At 39.7% G+C, this 20272-nt stretch overlaps 1 protein-coding gene and 1 pseudogene across 2 annotated transcripts in view; one reads left to right on the forward strand and one right to left on the reverse strand.

Annotated features, from left to right (window-relative positions):
• The window catches only part of LOC114468580 (endonuclease V-like), a 70848-nt gene that overhangs the window by 41695 nt on the left and 8881 nt on the right, over positions 1-20272 (forward strand). The window contains exon 9 of one of the 2 annotated variants that reach the window (XR_003674654.1): positions 7379-7553. The exons of the other annotated variant lie outside the window; for it this stretch is intronic. The gene's annotated coding sequence lies outside the window, so the exon portion shown is untranslated. The remainder of the gene's footprint in view (positions 1-7378; positions 7554-20272) is intronic. 2 annotated transcript variants of the gene reach the window in all.
• On the reverse strand, positions 17305-17415 carry LOC114472575 (uncharacterized; annotated as a pseudogene).

Here is a 20272-nt window from a genome sequence, read left to right on the forward strand (position 1 = left end):
AACATATGAAGTCTGAAGACGGTGCAACTGCTAATGCTAACAAAACAATGACTGGGACGTCTTATCATCGCACTTTTTAGTGTTATTTACAGCTTACCGAAGTGCTCTGTTTGTCGTCTCCAAAGATAGAAGGAATTGAACCCTCAATCAGACAAAGTCTTTCGGCAAATCCTTCTTTATACTGGCGAAGGTTGCAATAAAACTTAACCAGGCACTTCGAAAAGGTTCTGATGCTGGGAGACGGTGTAATGAAGCGTGTGGGTTACAACATCCAACAACTGAACATTTTGATTTTTCCTCTCGTAACTTCTGCATCCTTGAGCTTGGACTACAAAATCGTAGCGAGAAATAAAAATGGCGGATTGCTCGAAGTGTTGGGCCTGGAGTTGATGTACTAATTTGGCACTTCCGCTGCAAATACTGTGATGTAATAGTTCAAAAAACGTAATAGAGAATAGAAAAATCGAAACAGATTGAAAAATATGAGCAAAACAGAATATAAAGATATCAACGGAGCACCTGAAGAGACTAATTAGATTTTTTTCTGTACTTCTAAGCACTCTAAATATACAACAAAATGCATTTAAGGGCTAAAAAAGTGGATTTAGCATGATATGTCCCCTTTAATAAAACACAAAACTTTAAATATGTTTTACATCAAGTTTTCCTGCTACTCATCTATATTCTTGAGGATCATTTTACAATTATTTTAAAAAACAAAGTAACCAACAGATGTAAAACTAACTAAATGATAGATCATATTTTTTAGTGTATATTAAAGCTGATTTACCACATGAGTCAAAACTGATTTAAGTTAAGGTTAGGTTAAGTTTTATAGGGTCATTTATTAAAGGCTCAGTAATTGAAAACATATTTGTAACTGACTTTCAGTGGATGAATAATAATTGTATTTGTGTTTATGGAGTCATTTTGTGTAATCTCTCCTTTCTTTTTTTGGCATTTTTGTTCTCATTTTCTTCTTTTTTTTGGAGTCATTATGCATATTTTTGTTCTCTTTTTTTGTAGTGGTGTATTTTTATGTCTTTTTTATGTATTTTTGTTGTCATTTTGTATGAACTTCTCTCATTTTGTATGATTTTGTTGTCATTTTCTGTATTTTTGGAGTCATCTTGTGTGTTTACTTTGGGGTCCGTACAACGCCTGTGGGCCGCATGTGGTCCCCGGGCCACCAGTAGAAGATCACGTGTGTGAGAATAATAACTGGGTCGTGTTTAGGAGTCTGATTAAGAACATTGTTACTGTTTGGAGCCGTGGTTCCCACCATCACCTTTTAAAACATAGTATGACCAAATACTGTAAGACTAACGCTGTCAAAGCTGCGTTGCCAGATTGGGCATGTTTGGTGCAATCAGGAGTTTAATGCGCAGTCAAGACAAAGTTGGTTGAATTAGATTTTACTCAGAGAACATGCAAACTCCAAATCCAAAGGGGTTAAAAAGTACATTACTATACATGTATTCTATTCTGCATCTTACATAATCTGTTTTTCAGACTCCAACTCGAACCTAACCTCTAATACATTCTAATGGAAATAGATTTATGATTTAACATCCATCAAAGCTGCTTCAGTCATTTATTCTTATTTACTTTAAACCCTGACACTTGTAAACACACTCATTTCCATAATTTTGATGCATTGCATGAGGTTGCAGTCTAAGCTTTTAAGTTTGTATTCTCAGACTTACAAATCACTGAGTCACTACAGGGGAATAAATCAGCCTGCATGGGGGAAAAAATCAAAACAAACAGAAGGTCATGGGCTGGGTTTCATTTGTTTTTAAGGGATGTTGATTGCTTTATAAATCGAAAGAAAGGTCCAATGTTGGTCATTTTGTCTCCTATTTGGCATCTATACTGAGATTAAAGACCAGAAACAAGAAAAATACAGTTCAATCAGTAACTTGTGGTGCTTTGTTATACTGTACTACTGCAGTTTCTGCTCTAAACTGAAAGCTTGCATTGGGGATTTTCTGAGCTCTCTGGTCCAAGGACACCAACAATTCACAGCCACTCGACATTTGAACGAAGTAAAAAGATGGAAATAAGGATTTTCTTAATATCAACAGATAAGGGAATTCTTCTTTGTGCAGAGGAGACCTGCGGTCCTGACGCGCTTCATTTAGAGATTCATTGTTTTTTGACACTGGTTTATTAATCTCACTCACACAGTCTCCACAGTAACTTAAAGTTAAACACAATTGGACTTATGGCAACAAAACGTAACAGAAAAGGAGAGAAAGCGGTTCAAAAACACTATAGCTGTGTTCAAAATTGCATACTAACGTACTATACAAGGCAAGGCAAATTTATTTGAATAGTGCATTTCATACACAAGGCAACTCAATGTGCTTTACATGATCAAAAAGTGCAACAGAAAACATTCAACAGCTTAAAATCTATAAGAACATTAAAGTTGGCAAAAAAATAAAATCAAGAGTTCCTTTAACTGATTTAAAAAATGTTCATGTGACGCTGACTTGAGCTCTTCTGGCAGTTTGTTCCACTTCTTTGCAGCATAACAACTAAACGCAGCATCACCATGTTTACTGTGAGGTCTGGGCTCCACTATCTGACCTGTGTCCATAGATCTGAGAGACCTGCTGGGTTCATACCTGACTAACATCTCACTGATGTATTCTGGATAAAACCCATTCAGATTTATACACCAGCAGCAGAACTTTAAAGTCTAATCTGAAGCTGGCTGGGAGCCAGTGTAAAGACTTTAAAACTGGAGTAATGGGTTCTGACCTCTTTGTTCTGGTTAAGACCAGAGCTGCAGCGTTCTGAACCAGCTGTAGCGGTTTGATGCTCTTTTGGGGGATTCCTGTCAGAAAACTGATCTTGATCTTGATCTTTCTGAGTCATTAAACCTTTCACTCTGGAGATGTTCTTTAGGTGGTAGAAGCTGTTTTTGTGATAGATTTGATCTGACTGCTGAGTGTTAGATCTGAGTCAATCAGAACACCAAGGTTTTTGACTTGGTCTTTAGATCAAGACTCAAGATACTTGCTGACAGCAGTCCTCTTTTCCTTATTACCAAAGACCACCTCCATCTTGTCATGATATAGTTGAGGGCAGTTTTCACTCATCCAGCAATTTACTTTTTCTAAGCAGTCACACAACACCTCATTGGGACCACAGTCATCTGGGTTCAGTGATAGATGTAGTTGTGTGTCATCTGCATCTTGCGTCTGATAATCAACCTTACAGTTCTGTAAAATTTGTCTTAAAGGAAGCATATAAAGGCGAAACAGAAGGGGTCCAAGAACATAGCCCTGAGGAACCCCACAGGGCATTGGTAATCTGTCAGATTCAAAGCTTCCAGTGCTTACAAAATAACTTCGCTCCTTTAAGTAGGACTTAAACCATTGCATTACTTTTCCATTTAGTCCAACTTACATTTGCAATCTGTGCAACAAAATTGATAGTCTACAGTGTCTAATGCTAATTTACACTACACATTCTCTGAGTATATACTGTCTACTACAGTATACTGTATACTATTAGTGCCCCATGCCCATGGTGACCCACATTTTCTTCCGTTCTTGTCCTACCATGTTATATGTGATTGTCTTTCCATGTTTCTTTGGACGGGATGTAACTGAAACGTTTGTACAGCACTTTGTGGTTTTTACCTGTGGAAAACGCTTTATAAATCAAACTTAATTACTACTTACTTACTTACTAGTTTGCTTAGTATGGTGACCATTCCCACTGAAGTATACTTATCTTTTTGTATAAAAAGGGCTTTTCATACAGTAAAATGCAGCTCAAAGTGCTTTTACAAAGATAAAAATAAATAAAACATGAACCATGTTCAAACCCTGTCCACCACACACAGACACACAGGTTGAAATGAGGACAATGGCACATGGTACATGGCTGGGTACATAGGATCTAGGTAAGGAGACAATTAAGTTTCCCAAGATGCATTTTGAATCTACAACCACAAAATCCTGAAGCACACTGAGGCTAAATATCTTGATTCTCCACCTTTGAAAGTTCTGAAAACATTTTAAGTGAGAAAGTGACCAAGTAGTATATCAGCATGTGGTCATTTAATCTGATTAACTTCAAAACAAGAGCCCTATTTACAAAAGTGTTAAAGACAAAAAGAGGTGCTTTTGTTTTGAAAAGATGATGTTTGGTTTTTAGTTTGAAGCCAATCTCAGTACGTTTTACATTCCGCTCGCAATGCATCATGGGGCGGTTGAGTATGACTAGTGTGCCCACCGTGCATACTTAGGAAATATCCCGATATATTATACATTCGGATATTTCTTGCGTACTTAATCTTTTTATACTATATAATGTGAACGCACTACATACTCATTTTGACGCCATACTTATTATGAGTAGAACGTTACTATGTAATTTCCAACACAGGTCTCCCCTGTCTTGGATTGGAGAAGTTGGATATTTTTCCTTCTTTGTGTCGTGGATTTTCCAACACTAAGGATTGAAAATAGTTTGTCAATTTTTTTGGAAGTCTTTCAAAGTCATTCTTTCTTTTGAAAGTCTTTAAAAAAAACTAATCACATTCTCAAGGCCAAATAGTTTTCAGATGTGTGATGAGAGTTAGGTTCTCTTAACGTTATCACATCAGCCTCAGCGTTAACGTCCTCCGATCGTTTCCATCCCGACCTTCCAGCTGTCGTCATCGTCTTTCAATCAGCTATCAGGAAACAAATCTGTTCGTTTAAATGCAGATTGGCGCAATTGCCCCCTCAAGCACAAACGCCGCTGCCCTTTCCCCAAAAACATTAGTGAAACATCAGAGGAAATGTTGGCAAGGCGTTCGGCCCAAGGTCGGAGGGATTCGTTTGTTGCTCATTAAAACTTTCAGCAGTACAAGGACGCTGCTGATCACTGCAGGTTCTCCTCAGTGAGTGTTTACTGGAGTTGCAGCTCCCGTTTTATTGCTCTGTTAAATCATTCATCACTGACTGTTAGCCTGATGTCTTTTTAACACTACACCACTCGATTCCAGCCCTTTTGGGGATGATTAGTTTGGCTTTTGTGTTGAAAGTGTGCAAGGACGGATAGATGTGGATAATGTAATCACTATATCCACGTGCTGTTACACAAATGTTTTATTCAACTAATGTCACCATGCAGGTGCTCGCCCACAGGCCCCGCCTCCAGCACGTGTACCTGGCAACCTTCCGGGCCGGTACACGCACTCTTTGGCTGTGTTCAAAATCGCATACTAACGTACTACACACTACACCACTCAATGAGTATTTACTGTCTACTATATACAGTAATATAAGATTAGGATGGTGACTGCCTCCACACACTGAGGCAAATTATCTCTGTTGATTCTCCACCTTTGAAAGTTCTGAAAACATTATAAGTGAGAAAGTGACCAAGTAGAATAGCAACATGTGATCATTTGATCCCTAAAATTCGCGGGAACGCATTTCATGCCGAAATGTTTTGCGATTTTCAGAGACCCGTCATTGTGCAACTGACTAAACTTCCGGTTAACTTCAAAACAAGAGCCTTATTTAGAAAAAGCAATAAGACAATGAGAGATGCTTTTGTTTTGAAAAGAGGATGTTTGATTTTTTTGCAATGCATCATGGGGCGGTATGACTAGTGTGCTCACCGTGCATACTTAAAAAAATGTCCTGATATAGTATACATCTGGGTATTTCTTGCATACTTAATCTTTTCATGCTATCTAATTGGAACGCACTACATACTCATTTTAATGTCAGACTTAGTATGAGTAGTACATAGTATGAATAATTGTTGTCCATCTGGGTCTTTGTCTGGCCTTCACCGAGCACTAACTTGCATTAGCTGACTTCAGCACATGGGCAGAAGATTATCATAGATACAGTCTACTTTTTACAACTGATCCTAAAAATCATCACCCTGTATATGATCAATAGGTACAACGTTAGATGAATGAAAACATGGACTTTTTCCTTTGTTGACTTAAAAAAAAAAATCACCTTTGTGCTTTTATTGGTCGACATCGGTATCGTTTTTTTCACCGATGTTGAAAAACGTGAAAAACGAATACGGCACTTTTCCATTACTAAGTGTTGTGGTATTCATCCAGGGGAGGTTACATTAAAGGTAGACTTAACCTGTTATTTCCATCGAGATATATATCACATGACCTAGAATTAGGTTGGGAGTCTATGGAAAGATCAGTATTGGTTAATGTTTGACAATATTATACAATACAATATTGACAATATTGGGAAATTGGATACTGGCAAAAAGCTAATATCAAACATCACACTTTTTTGGAGCTTTAAAAATTCCTATTTAACCTTTTGAGCTTCTGATTCTTACAGTATCCACCTCTTCTGTTTTGTACGTTAACATAGTTTCTATTATTGCAGTCAAATAACTATGTGTGGGTTACAGCACTTATTGTTTCCTCCAGCATTTTGATATGAAAATGTGCTTTATTGCATCACATGAAGTCATTTGAATGCCTTTGCATCATTACTGTTTGCTGAATAATTCCCTGTTTGTGTCTGCATAAAGCACGAATATGATGTTCTGATGAACTCATTTCTGTTGTTCAGAGTCACGCGCGCCTTTTTGTCCAACTTTGTATCTCCTCTTATTGTTCCCTCATTAGTTTACTGGCTGGGCTTGTTCCAAATGTGTTTGTGCTTTGTATATATTTAGCTTGTTTCTCTCTCTGTTTGATGCTGCTCCGCCCTTATCTGGCACTGGGATGAGGAAAAGTGTTGAGACATTAACAGATGGAGCTGTTTGCTGTTTTAGACTTCTGATGGGGAAACTGAGCCAGATTTATGGGGGCTCCGTGTTTTCTCTCCTCCTTTTATCCACTGACCGTGCAGCGTCGTTTTACATGTTTCTCCTCCTGCCTTCCTCCCAGTGGAGAATGTTGCACACAGAGCCTGAGGCAGCATCAGCAGTGTGTGCGCATGCTTTATGAGTGTGTGTTTTATGCATTGAGGAGGGCATTGGGAGACGATTGGATAAGGATTCAGGAGATAAATGAGGAAAAAAGGTCAAGCGGTATGACAAGGACTCAGGGTTTATGTGTGCGTGCTGATTTAGGAGGTTTGGAGCGAAGATGATTGCAGAGGAGATAAATAGAGATGTTTGGGAAGATAAAAGGTGGATGCATCAGTGGACTATAAAAGAGTTTCTCTTCCTGTTCATTTCCCCCCATTTCTATGCCATCCATTTCCGCACCATTGGTGATACAAATTGTAGAGAAAAATGGAAACGTGCATGCTGCATAGTTGATGCTCACTGTGACTGAATGAGGAGGAGGAGGGAGTTTCCTCAGCATCCATACAGTGGAAGAGGGAAAAACCCTCCTCTCTCTCTGCTCTTCTGTTTCCCTCCTCTGCAGCAATGGAGAAACAAACCCACCCATCTCATGTGGCCTCACCCTCGCCTTCCTTTGCATGGATGCCACCGAGCTTTGCTCCACCTTTGCCTCATTCCGACAGGAAACCAGTGCCGCCTCCTCTGAGATAACAAGTGCTGAGCCTCAGGGTGAAGAGATGCGATGGTACCGATAGTCGGTGTGGTCAAGGGTGGGGGCAGGCCACAAACAGTTCTTTCAGTACACAAACGTCAGTATTGCTCTCTAGATACTGACCCCTGCCGCCTTATTGATAATTTTAACCAAGCTAACAGGCAACTCTGAATTTACAAAAACTGTTTTTTGGGGTCCGTTGTTGCTCAATTCAAACACTTGTTTACAAACACAACACCTTACATTCTTCTGTATAATGTTGATGCAGACTTTCAGTTGTTCCTTTAGGATAAAAAGTCCCAAATATCTTGTATCTTGTATAATTGTGGATTGTTTACCTACTAATTGGTAAATATGAATTGGTAAATATGATTTTGGATTAGACCAAGGTTTTGAACTCAAGGTCTACCAAAGCATCCAATTCATCTGGATGATTTTAGCTGCAGAGGAAACACTTCTCCTTAGGCTGTAAGGGATTCATTTACAACCATTTACATGCAGTGTTAAAAGGACACAAATTGTTTTGTTTTTTTCCCAAGACTTTCTTTGCAAAACTAATTCCACTTTGCACAGTTTTCTCCTCATTTCACTGTAACCAGGAAATTCAGACTGTCCAATAAGGTTCGTTTGATCGTGCTTAACAGAAATACTACGAGTTCTCTGATCAGAGACGATAAAACTGTTATGTGTGTTTCAAGTCCAACTCTGAAGGTGCGTTCACACTGAAAGCGACTTCAGTAACTAGATTACATTCAAAATCATTGTAAATGATGTGATGTCAAGCAACTTCCCTTCAAGCAACGTGATGCGACTCATGCAATTCCAGCGACTCAATCGCGCCATCTGCCGCTGGAAGTCACTCAAAGTTCACAAATTTTGAACTTTTCAAGCGACTTCGAGTGATGCTGGCTCGCAACCTCCAGCCGGCAATGAGTTCCTCCCCACGTTGCTCCCTCGGTCGTCACATCACTGGGGTAGATGAAATGATGAAGAGAGCAAAAAGCGCGACTATGTTCAAGTGACGATAGTTGCTGAAATTGCATTCGGTGTAAATGTTAATTTGTACACGTACATCCATGAGGATGGTAACACTGCAGGACTTTATTGTGACACTTTATCTTTTTTTTTTATGTTATTTGGTTATATTTTCAACTTTTCAGGCACAGCTAATATCAGAGATTTCAAGCAAACTTCTCACATGCTCTCCCTGCAAACCAAAAGAACCCCTGAGCCCTCTAAAGGCCAATCGATGGAGGCTGATCCATCCCAATAAGGAGGCGTCAGCTTTGGACGAGCCAGTGGAGCTCCTGCTAACACCGGTTATTAGATTTTTAACTTAGTAGATATTGAGTGGCTTCCGTGTGAAGTCCAGAGCGATTCCTGTATGGCACCACAGTCGGCAGGGAAGCAGGACTCTGTGAGGAGTGGGATTAATGCTCTCTGAAGCCGCTCCCACTGAGCCAAGGTCTTTGCTTTAATGAGATTCCCACCTTGTCTCTGTTGTGTAACATTGAACTGCTGTGTGTTAAACTTCTGAGGAGATCTGCCCACCGCATGTCTGATGGGTCATGATCAGAATACTAATACCCTCCCGATATGTACGATGCTCATGTCAGCCTCGTTTGTTACGTGTTCAGCACTTTTCCTTATGTCATGCAGCAATATGACAGGAGTAACATTTCAAAAGTAAGATGATGAGCCTCCGTAAAACCTCTGATTTTTGATCAGTGATTTTTATCTGAGTGTTGAAATCAACGCTAAACTGGACTAGAGACACGACACAGATGTTTGTTGCTCTGTGGTAGCGTCTGTAGCCTCCTGCACTTTCTGCAAAGGACTCAACACGCAGGTGAGGATGACAGAGCATTATATTGAAGATATAACGTTGAAATAGAGGAAAACCAAAAAAAACTGATTGCAAAGAATAATTAGAAAGACAATGTAAAGTGTTAATAATGTCAAAAAGCAGTCGAATGAGGTTCAGCTCTTTATTTAGCATGTTTACACATCATGAATCTAATCATGGTCAAATATCCTGAGGGGGAGGTGCAAACAGATCCGTGTCTGTCACAGTTTTACTCACAGATGGAGGAGACGAAGGCAGAACCAAAGACGAGGGAGAGGATGGATCTTTTCTAAACATTTGTTCTTTTGAGCTATTATTTCACATGCTCTTCTTTTGTCCATCCATCTTTTCTTGACTTAGTCTACTGTTCTTTTTGTTTTCCCCACAGCATTGACTTTCAGAGCTGTATTCACATATTATTTTTCATTTCACAATATGTTTAGTCTCCTCTTCCTTTAACAACTCCAACAATTCCATTTGCTGGTCGGCCACTCTGGGTTCCTATACCGTTTTACAAATAATTATAATAATGTTAGTAAATCACAGGCAGCAGTCTCACTGTAAATGCTCGTAGTAAATTAGACCAGTTGCGTGAAACCTGAGCCTGCGTTTAAATGTACACCAAGCTGATGTACACATTTATTACACAATTTTATAGATAAAATAAAACAATATTTATTAATTTATTTGCTTTTTGTATTTTTGCCATCCATAAGAATATGAATTATGACTTATTTGCCTTTAAATATTGATTTTCTTTTATTGTTATAATGTTTTGTACAGTGCATTTTTCCTCCTTACCTTCTTGGAATTTCTGTTACTTTTAACCCTTTAAAAGCCTCCAGTGGACAGGTGTCATAAATTAGCACATGTGCTAACACGCTTACATCTGGGTAACTCATAGGGATGTCCCAATACAACTTTCTCATTTCCGGTGATACCAATATTGCAGCCTTGCCTATTGGCCGATACCGATATTGATCCGATATCAGCATGAATCATACATACTGTACTTTTTACTTTTTTTTTTTGTCTTTCATAAAAAAAAAAATTTGTTGTGTGGAATGTTAGAAAAGGCTTGGTCAAGTGATGTTCCTCAAACATAGTACAATAGTCAGCAACCGTAGGTATGAGAAAAACTGACTCATTTATTATTAACCATTTGGTTACATAAAGTTTTACCTTCAACACAATATCTACAGTGTTCTATAATTGAATAAAATAAATGTGTTAGCACATGTGCTAATTTACAACACCTGTCCACAGCAGGCTTTTAAAGTGTTAAAAGTAACAGAGATAATAAGAAAGTGAGGAGGAAAAAATGCACTGTACAAAACATTACAGGAATAAAAAAATCAATATTTAAAGTGAAATCATTCATAATTCATATTCTTTATGATGGAAAAAAAAAATACAGGATTCTAGTTGAAAGTAAAACCATCAGATGTATTTGTAGATGTTGAAGGTGATAGTCGTGACTGCAGCGTCTCTGCTACACAGCCTGGGTATTTCTCCTTGTGTCTTTGTGAAGCTCTTCCTCTCATTATCTTTCATATTTATTCACAAGCACCTGAGCATCTCGCTGTAAACTATACACTCATGGACACACACTTGTCCACAGAGGCGTGTGATAAACTCCCAGTGGAAATGAAGGATGCAGCTCACATGGTTCAAAACCCCAGGAATAATCACACGCTGATCCGTAGCTTCAGCCTCAAATCTCCTGCTTGACACCCCATCAGCGGCTACGCCGTCATCATCTCCCTCATGCATGTGCACGGATTTGCTCACTTTACACATCGTTTCCAGGTGTGTGTGTGTGTGCGCGTTTGATCATCACACTTTATTATATTTATTGTATGATACATACAGTACATACTGTCCTCTCTAAAGGCCGTAGATCAACCCGAGCGGTTTCATCTCCACTTTTCCAAACACACTCCACTCGCATTCATTCATCATTCCTATCACAGCTCATTTACATGAGACGAGGTGTGTGTGTTTGTAAAGAGTAATGATATTTACTACTCAAGTAGAAGTACTGATACTTGATTGAAATTGTACTCAAGTAAAAGTAAATCATAGATAAAATACAAGTAAAAAGTAGCTCAATTAAATAGTATTCAAAGTAAAATTTACTAGTTACTTTTACCCCCACTTTTGTTTTTGGTAATAAAAAGGAAGAGACAAAATCTTTCACATTTGGAACTTAATTTATTTTCCACAAAGGCATCTGTATAACATAAAAGGTTTGTCAAAATGTGTAATTCATTTTTAAATAAAATAATTAATATGAAACATTCTTAGGCTCTACTTATGACTACATTTATGAGAAAACTACTGGCATTTAATGCTTTTTTTGGCCCTGTGCGTTATGTTTAATCTGGTTGGTCGTCTATGACAGTGGTTCTCAAATGTTTTTGTGTCAAGTACACCCTTTCTTTTATTTCTGAATCCAAATACACCCTTTGTCTGGCTACAACATTTTGCTTAAAAAAATATTTAAAAACAACTATAGAGCATAATGATGGAATGAACTAGTGATAATGCACATTTTAATGAATCTTGTTATGTAAATAAGTATAAAGAAACAGTATTTAGTGCAGTGGTTCTCAACCTTTTTTAAATCGTGACCCCATTTTGATCTCAATCATTTCTGGTGACCCCAAATATACTTGAATTAGTTTTTGATCATGTGTGAGCTCAGATATATTTATACAGTATATATTATTTTTTTACTGCATTTTTGTTGAACTAAATTCAGAAAGTGAAAGTATAGAATTTTTTTAAGGTTATGTGTTGTTTTATTTTGAAAAAAATAATAATATTTCATGGGGTTTTGACCCCAATGTTGAAAAACACAAATTTTTGGCTCCTGAATAGATTTATTTCTATACTTTGAATCATTACCAGTCATATCCCGCCTGGCACGGGACCAAGACTGACAAATGATTTGTTGATTTTCCACTCTCTTTCTCTTTTAAGTACCCCCTGTAGTGCCATCGCGTCCCCCTAGGGCTATACGTGCCCCCATTTAAGAAACAATGGTCTGTGATGTGATGCATTTATTTGTCTGGTCATTTCATTGTTTGTAGTTTCACAATGTCCATTGATCATTTCAAAACAAAAACTAATAATTTACTCAATAATGGGTGGGTCTTAAAATGTAACGGATGACTTTACTTCTGTTAAAATGTACTTAAGTACAAGTGCAATTACTGAGTTATAAATATACTCAAAAAGTACAAGTACCCTTAAAAGCAACTCAGTTACAGTAACGTGAGTACTTGTAAACCATTACTTTCAGCTCTGTGTGTGTGATTTCTTGTGACGATGAGCAGTGAGTAAATGCTGTTGATATTTGACTTCCAACATGGTGTCACATAAATGTGCTTGAGTTTATCTGTGCTCACAAACATCTGTTCATAAATGTATGTATGACCGTGTTACAGAGCGTCTGCATGTGCCCGCCGGTAAATCTTACCCGCACAGAAGCTGCTGCACATTGTTTAATGCACAAATTGTGTCATTTGTTATGCTGTGGTGTAGCACAGGGACCCTTCATCTTTCCTCCTCATCTTCAGCGTGGAGGCTCTGCTGCACCATAAAGCCTCCTTATGTCAGACATGCACCTCCCAGCCTCCCGTCTTTCTTCTTTTATGTTCCTCATCTTGGGCCCTCATTTACTTTTGTCCACTTTTTCACCTCCTTGATCATTTCGCTGCCTCTTTACTGCACAGCTGTCAGTGCTTCATTACACATCGGATCAGGAGTCAGAAATGAGGGGGAATTCTCATCCAGCGTTTGGTAAACAGCCGATCTGAAGCAGAAGCATTGAAAAGAGTAATGATAACAGTGATAACAAGAGAACTCAAGCACAGATATGGTCAGTAATCTGGATCAGTGATCCTGATCATGGTATAATGATCATTCACACTTATAAGGCTTGGGATTCATTTATATCCCCATTAATAACCATACAGTAGGTCACAGTGTATGAGCACCCCCATTTAGGCAAGGCAAGGCAAATTTATTTGTATAGCGCATTTCATACTCAAGGCAACTCAATGTGCTTTACGTGATAAAACATTCAATTGTTTAAAATCAATAAGAACATTTGAAATCATCAGTAAAATCAATTAAAATCATCAGTAAAATCAATTAAAATCATCAGTAAAATCATCATTACATCAACAACATGACAAAAAATCTCTCTCTCAATCATATGCAGTAGAGAAAAAAAGTGCCTTTAACTTTGATTTAAAAATGTTCACATTGGATGCTGACTTCAGCTCTGCTGGCAGTTTGTTCCACTTCTTTGCAGCATAACAACTAAAAGCAGCATCACCATGTTTACTGTGAGCTCTGGGCTCCACTATCTGACCTGTGTCCATAGATCTGAGAGACCTGCTGGGTTCATACCTGACTAACATGTCACTGATGTATTCTGGACCAAACCCATTCACAGATTTATACACCAGCAGCAGAACTTTAAAGTCTATTCTGAGGCTGACTGGGAGCCAGTGTAAAGACTTTAAAACTGGAGTAATGTGCTCTGACCTCTTTGTTCTGGTTAAGACCCGAGCTGCAGCGTTCTGAACCAGCTGTAGCTGTTTGATGCTCTTTTGGGGGATTCCTGTCAGAAGACCATTACAATAGTCCAGTCTGCTGGATATAAAAGCATGGACCAGTTTCTCCTGATCTTTCTGAGCCATTAAACCTTTCACTCTGGAGATGTTCTTTAGGTGGTAGAAGGCTGTTTTTGTGATAGATTTGATCTGACGCTGAATGTCAGATCTATGTCAATCAGATCATGAATAAATACACAATCCAGATGAAACTCAGTAGGATAATTGAGAAACCAACCCAACAAAACTGAGTCAGATTTCATAAAGCCCTATCGAATACAAACCGAGATGTGAATTTTTGAAATTTGGCCAATGATGAGACATAGTGATTGTTTCATTTTTAAATCTGATGCTGAATTTAGTCAGTACATTAAGGGACTTGCTCAACAGTATACTATCTCATCCAAACTTAAATAGAATTTTCCATGGCGTAAAAAGACTATTTGGTTTAAATTTCATCAAAATCCTTTTTGTGCAAAATGACCCGCTATTTTAACACAATACAAGATAAGACATACTTTATTATTATCAAGGATAAATATATTTTTATCCAAAAAGAAACAATGAAATCATATCAGAAATAGGAATATTATGTGTGTTGTAGTTAAAAATGAATTCAGATTTAGGAGAAACATCTAAAACCCTCAGGACCAGGTTTGGAAGCATATAGCAAGAAACAGTCCCTGTATTTCACCCCGGTGCTCTGCAAGCAACATAGATTCTCAGACTGGTATCATTTACAATCCTACATTGACATTTAGCAGACGCTTTTATCCAAAGTGACGTACAACACTCAGTCCGTCATTGTGAAAAGGGAGCTGAGCCAAAAAGCAAAGCTCTCGATTTACAGGTCGGTCTACGTTCCAACCCTCACCTATGGTCATGAACTTTGGGTCATGACCGAAAGAACAAGATCACGGGTACAAGCGGCCGAAATGAGTTTCCTCCGTAGGGTGGCTGGGCTCTCACTTAGAGATAGGGTGAGAAGCTCAGTCATTCGGGAGGGGCTCAAAGTAGAGTCGCTGCTCCTCCGCATCGAGAAGAGCCAGATGAGGTGGCTCGGGCACCTAATTAGGATGCCCCCTGAACGCCTCCCTAGTGAGGCGTTCAGGGCATGTCCCTCCGGAAGGAGGCCCCGGGGAAGACCCAGGACACGCTGGAGAGACTATGTCACTCGGCTAGCCTGGGAACGTCTCGGGGTCCCCCCGGAAGAGCTCGAGGAAGTGGCCGGGGAGAGGGAAGTCTGGGCAGCATCCCCAGCAGGGAGTGCTGGGGATGCTGCCCCCGCGACCCGGAAACGGCTAAGCGGGAGAAGATGGATGGATGGATGGACGTACAACACAAGCAGTTATAGGGTTAAGGGACTTGCTCAACATCCCACATGATGGCCCAGGTTGGATTCAAACCAATGACTCTCTGATTACAGGCCAGCTTCCCTCACTGTTAGGCCTCCATTAGCTTGTTTATGAACTGCGGTGTGTTTACATTTGATGGAAATGTCAGCGTTTCAAATGACGGGCTACTAACAAACATAACTCAGCACTTTGGTTGATTGTAATCAAACAACATCCTTGACCGAAGTCTGCACCCCTGAACACGTACACACACACACACACACACACACGGTGACCTGGGCAACAATGATTCATCTGCCTGCCAGTGTGAAGTGTAAAGCAGATTATTACCAGTGAAGGGCTGAGGATCTACTGCTCGGTTGCGCTCCTGCAGAGGAAATGGGAAAATATTGCTAATGTTTACAGCCCTCTGTGTGTGTGTGCGTGTGTGCGTGTGTGCGTGTGTGTGCGTGTGTGTGTGTGTGTGTGTGTGTGTGTGTGTGTGTGTGTGTTGGGTTAATGGTATGTGCACCAGTAATGCCTGAGGCCTGACCAGCATGGCAAAGTAGCTCTCAGGCTTGTTTACTGCCCAGAAATGTGCTGACTTCAGGAGGATCTCAGTGGAAATGTTCCTGCGCGTGTGTGTGTGCACTCAATCATTACATGTAAGGCCTTCAAATAATTAATGTGTACAGTATGAGTTATGGCATAGTCGTCTTTTTTTAATACAAAATGTGACGGTTCATCGAATTAAATAAATGTAATACATTTGTTTGAAGTGTTGTTGAAGATGAGGGGAAGAGGAGTGGCTGACAGGTCACCTTGGGGAATCGCATCTTGCATTGTTGGGTGATGTGTGTCGCATGGGCGGTTTCTTCATAAGGGCGATCAGGGCGACGCCCTGATCGCACCCTCAACCCTAAAGTTGAGGGTGCGAATGTTGAAGAGCAAATAAACAGTATAAAAAGGTTCAAAATGTAAGATATCTCAGCCAGTTTTTCATAGTAGTTTATAATAAACAGCATAAAGTTGTCAAATCACTACGTTAGGTTTATCAGGAGCAATAGCACACAGCACTGAGGCTAACAGCTGACGTGACACACACACACACACACACGCAAACAGAGAGAGAGAGCGCTGAAACACTCCGGGAAAAAAAGGTAAAAATCAGCCGGTTTATGATAGAAATAAACAATAAACAGCATGAAGTTACCAAATAACCATGTTACGTTTGTTCAGAAGCAATCGTGCCCGGATTCTGACTCCTATCGAGTGATCACTGCTGAAGCGATGGTGCACGGGGAGTGGACAGAGCGGTTTATCAGTCTGTTTCCAGTAAGAAGTGACCACGAAAAGCAGTAAATGGACTGATATGTAGAAGCGGAGCAGTTAGGAGGAGACTACATGTGGAGATGGAAACTCGTCCATAGAAACTGATCAGAATACACGGAAACCTCCGTTAACAGGAGCACAGCAGCCCACCTACCTGCTCGTTTTGATTGGCCAAGTTGTTTTAAGCACACCCTCATCAGCCAATAGGGTGCGGCCTCGGAGCGGCCTTTACGTGAATTATTCTTTGAAATTTGCTACATTTTTGGAATGCAGCATTACAGCGGTGCGTTCAGTAGCCTGGAAAATACGGTATTGACCGTCTCCAGATTTGCGCCAATGCAAAAATGATTAGTGACATAATTGATAATAATAATAATAATAATGCATCAATTTTATATAGAGCTTTATCATAGACACTCAAAGACGCTTTACGGAATTAAGGCATTATTCTTTTACTCCACACTTAGTGGTGGCAAACTACTATTGTAGCCACAGCTGCCCTGGGGCAGACTGACGGAAGCGAGACTGCCATAGTGCGCCATCAGCCCCTCCGACCACCACCAACACTCACTCACACACTACGTTCATGCTAGTCAATGTAGGTGAAGTGCCTTGCCCAAGGACACAATGACAGATACCACTGCAGCGACTGCCACCCCACTGTGGCACCTGGAATTCTCAGTCATCCAACTACTAACCAGGCCCAGACCTGCTTAGCTTCCAAGATCTAACGGGATTGGGCAATGACAGGCTGGTATGGCCACATAATGTTGACTACAACATTACGTCGATGCGTCGTTTCATGTTGTAAATTCATGACAAAATCAGGCCGTCGGCCACTTTCTGCTCCATTTTTGCTGCAGTACCATAACATGAACTGCTGGGCGCAGTGTTGCTTCACCATTTACATGGTGAAGAAGAATTGCGACACAAAAGAAGAACCAACCTAAAGTCTCAAAAGTTTGGGACCATTTCACTAAAAGCTTATACTAATAATTTCAAAAGAACAACAAATTAATTCATATATATTTTGTACAGTCACTGTGTTTTATGGCACTTAAAATATTTGTATATTATGTACATTATATTAAGAATTGTATTTTTTCGAATTAATTTGGGAAAAATATAATGAAAACTTTTGACCATTGCCCCCGCAAACTCCGCGTATGCAGCCATATGCTTTGACTGGTTGGGGTTAGTGGACAGAAAGAGGAGAACAGAACAGGATAGAGAGATAGAACATCAGAGTTTCACAGACTAGTTGTGGCATAAACCACAGATCAGGAACTGCCAGCTCTAGCGTCAAGACACCTGAAATAGAAAAGAGAGAAAAGGGCGAGGAGAAAGCACAGACTGCAGAAAAACATGATATAGTATTAGCAGGTCTGCCTGCATGGAAATACCTTGTGTTAAACTATGTGTGAGTGGAATGAGTATGGGGTAGCATCATAATAAAGTGTGATTTTTAATATACAGAAAAAAAATTAACAAAATGACAACAAAAATACAAAATTATGACTTCATAAACACACAATATTAAAAAAAAAACCAGCATGAAATACTCCAGCTGTTTGAGCCCCTCTGTTGTATTGAACCACACTGAATAGCTTTTATTTCCCACGTGCATCAAATCAGAGACATGCAGATCTCTACTTCCATGTCAGCCCCCACCATGGCTTTCACTTCTGTGTCCATATTTTCAAGGTTTTTACCACTTTACAAAACCTCAGAGGTCCTCTCAGAGCTTTATCTGTAAAAGGATGAAGGTGCGTCGAGGGCTGAGAGGTCTGCAGGGTTTTAACTAAAAGCATGTCTCATTTGTGGCGAGGAGCCATTAGGAGCTTTGTACGAAAAGCAGAGGATCTGAAACTGAAATCTAAAATTGGTTATTACAAATTCTCTGAATGAGTCGTGGCTTTTAGGGTGTTTGAACCATCAGGAAAAAAACATCCATAACAGAAAAAGGAAAAGTTGTCGTCTATTCAGAACCGACAGGATGAGAGGGACTGGAACTTTAGATGTTGCACTTTTTCCTGCAAAATATACACGGATAAAAAGAAAATAGTTTAGGTTATATTAGGTCCAGTCCTTGAGAGCCCCAGTCCTGCTTGTTTTAACGTCTCCTGGCTCCAACACAACTAAGGAATGTCTCATAACGAGCTACCCTTTCAGATAATCTATTATGGACGACGGTAGCATCTAAAACATACAGGACCAGACCAGACTTGTGCATCCCTGGGTTAGAAGACAATGTAACACTTTACCAAAGTTTCATACATAAAGGTTGTCATTTTTATGGCATGACCCTTGTCATTAGCACAATTAAAGTGTCATGAAGGCTGTTATTGAGTGTCATTCGTTGCCTCTAATATTAACCCATTGTTAACCTAACCCTCCATGGGGTCTTTTGTCCTCTCCCTATTAGTTACAGTATGAGTAACGTGTGTGCTGAATTTGATGAGTAGCGGCACTGACGTGACGTCACGATCAACAATCGGTGGGGGGGGGGGGGGGATGCGTGGCGGGGCACTGAAATTAAGCACCGAAATGTTCGTTCTTATTTGGTCTGGTTACTACCGTTTACGTCGGAACCGGTGCCATATTGGTACCGCGTTTTGGTACCCAACCCTACTTACAACCATATAGTCTATCAACAGGAGCTACCCAGCTGGGGGTAACAGTCAACTTCTCACTCCTGACCCCTGTCCTACACTCACCACACTGCTGACATACCACATTACTGATTACTACACACTCACACCTCATACTCATTCCCATTTTACCTCCACATAGTACATCTCCGAGGCTTGTCAACCAGGCACGAGGGTGGCCGACTGTAGTCAGTCTACACACTACTGGGTTCTGGACATATTACACACACTTAACACACACTGTACTGATACACTTTCACAAACTTTTTTGATGAATGTGCAGTGGCATGCTGCCTTTGAGTCCCAATTCCAAACTGGATCGGTCCTAGGACCATTCAGGGGATTTCATCAAGACCAACAATCAATGCACCTAACCTTAACCCTAACCTTAACCCTAACCTTAACCCTAACCTTAACCCTAACCTTAACCCTAACCTTAACCCTAACCCCACTAGATCCCTCCAATTGACCCAAAAACAATGCCAACATAACTCCAAAGGTGTCATAATTTTACAAACAACACTTAATGACAGCCTTCATGACATCTTAGTCATGCTATTAATAACAGATAATGACAGCGTAATGTCAGTCTTATGTATAAAACTTCAAGTAAAGTGTTACCGAAAACAATAAAAAAAATACATCCTAAGAGGAACAAGTCTTAAATATTATAAAAAATGTAAGTGCCAACATGGATTTTACTTTGAAGAGAAGTTAGAATAGATTAAAAAAATGACGTTACTACTGTAGCAACATCTCCTTCAAAATAAAAGTAGACTAATTCACTAATGTATTTTATTTTTTTTATTCGTAATGCACCAAATCCAGTGAAAAGAGGTCTGCGAGCCACAAGTTGAGAAGCTCTGCTCTAATGTAATTTGGTCCAAATCTGTCTTCTTTCATTTTTCTCACTACCATGTATTTATAAATTTGCTCTGGGACTTCCTGCTACTTTATGTTAATAAATGTGTAAA

Source organism: Gouania willdenowi, chromosome 1 (genome assembly GCF_900634775.1).
Source record: "Gouania willdenowi chromosome 1, fGouWil2.1, whole genome shotgun sequence".
Lineage (NCBI taxonomy): Eukaryota > Metazoa > Chordata > Actinopteri > Blenniiformes > Gobiesocidae > Gouania > Gouania willdenowi.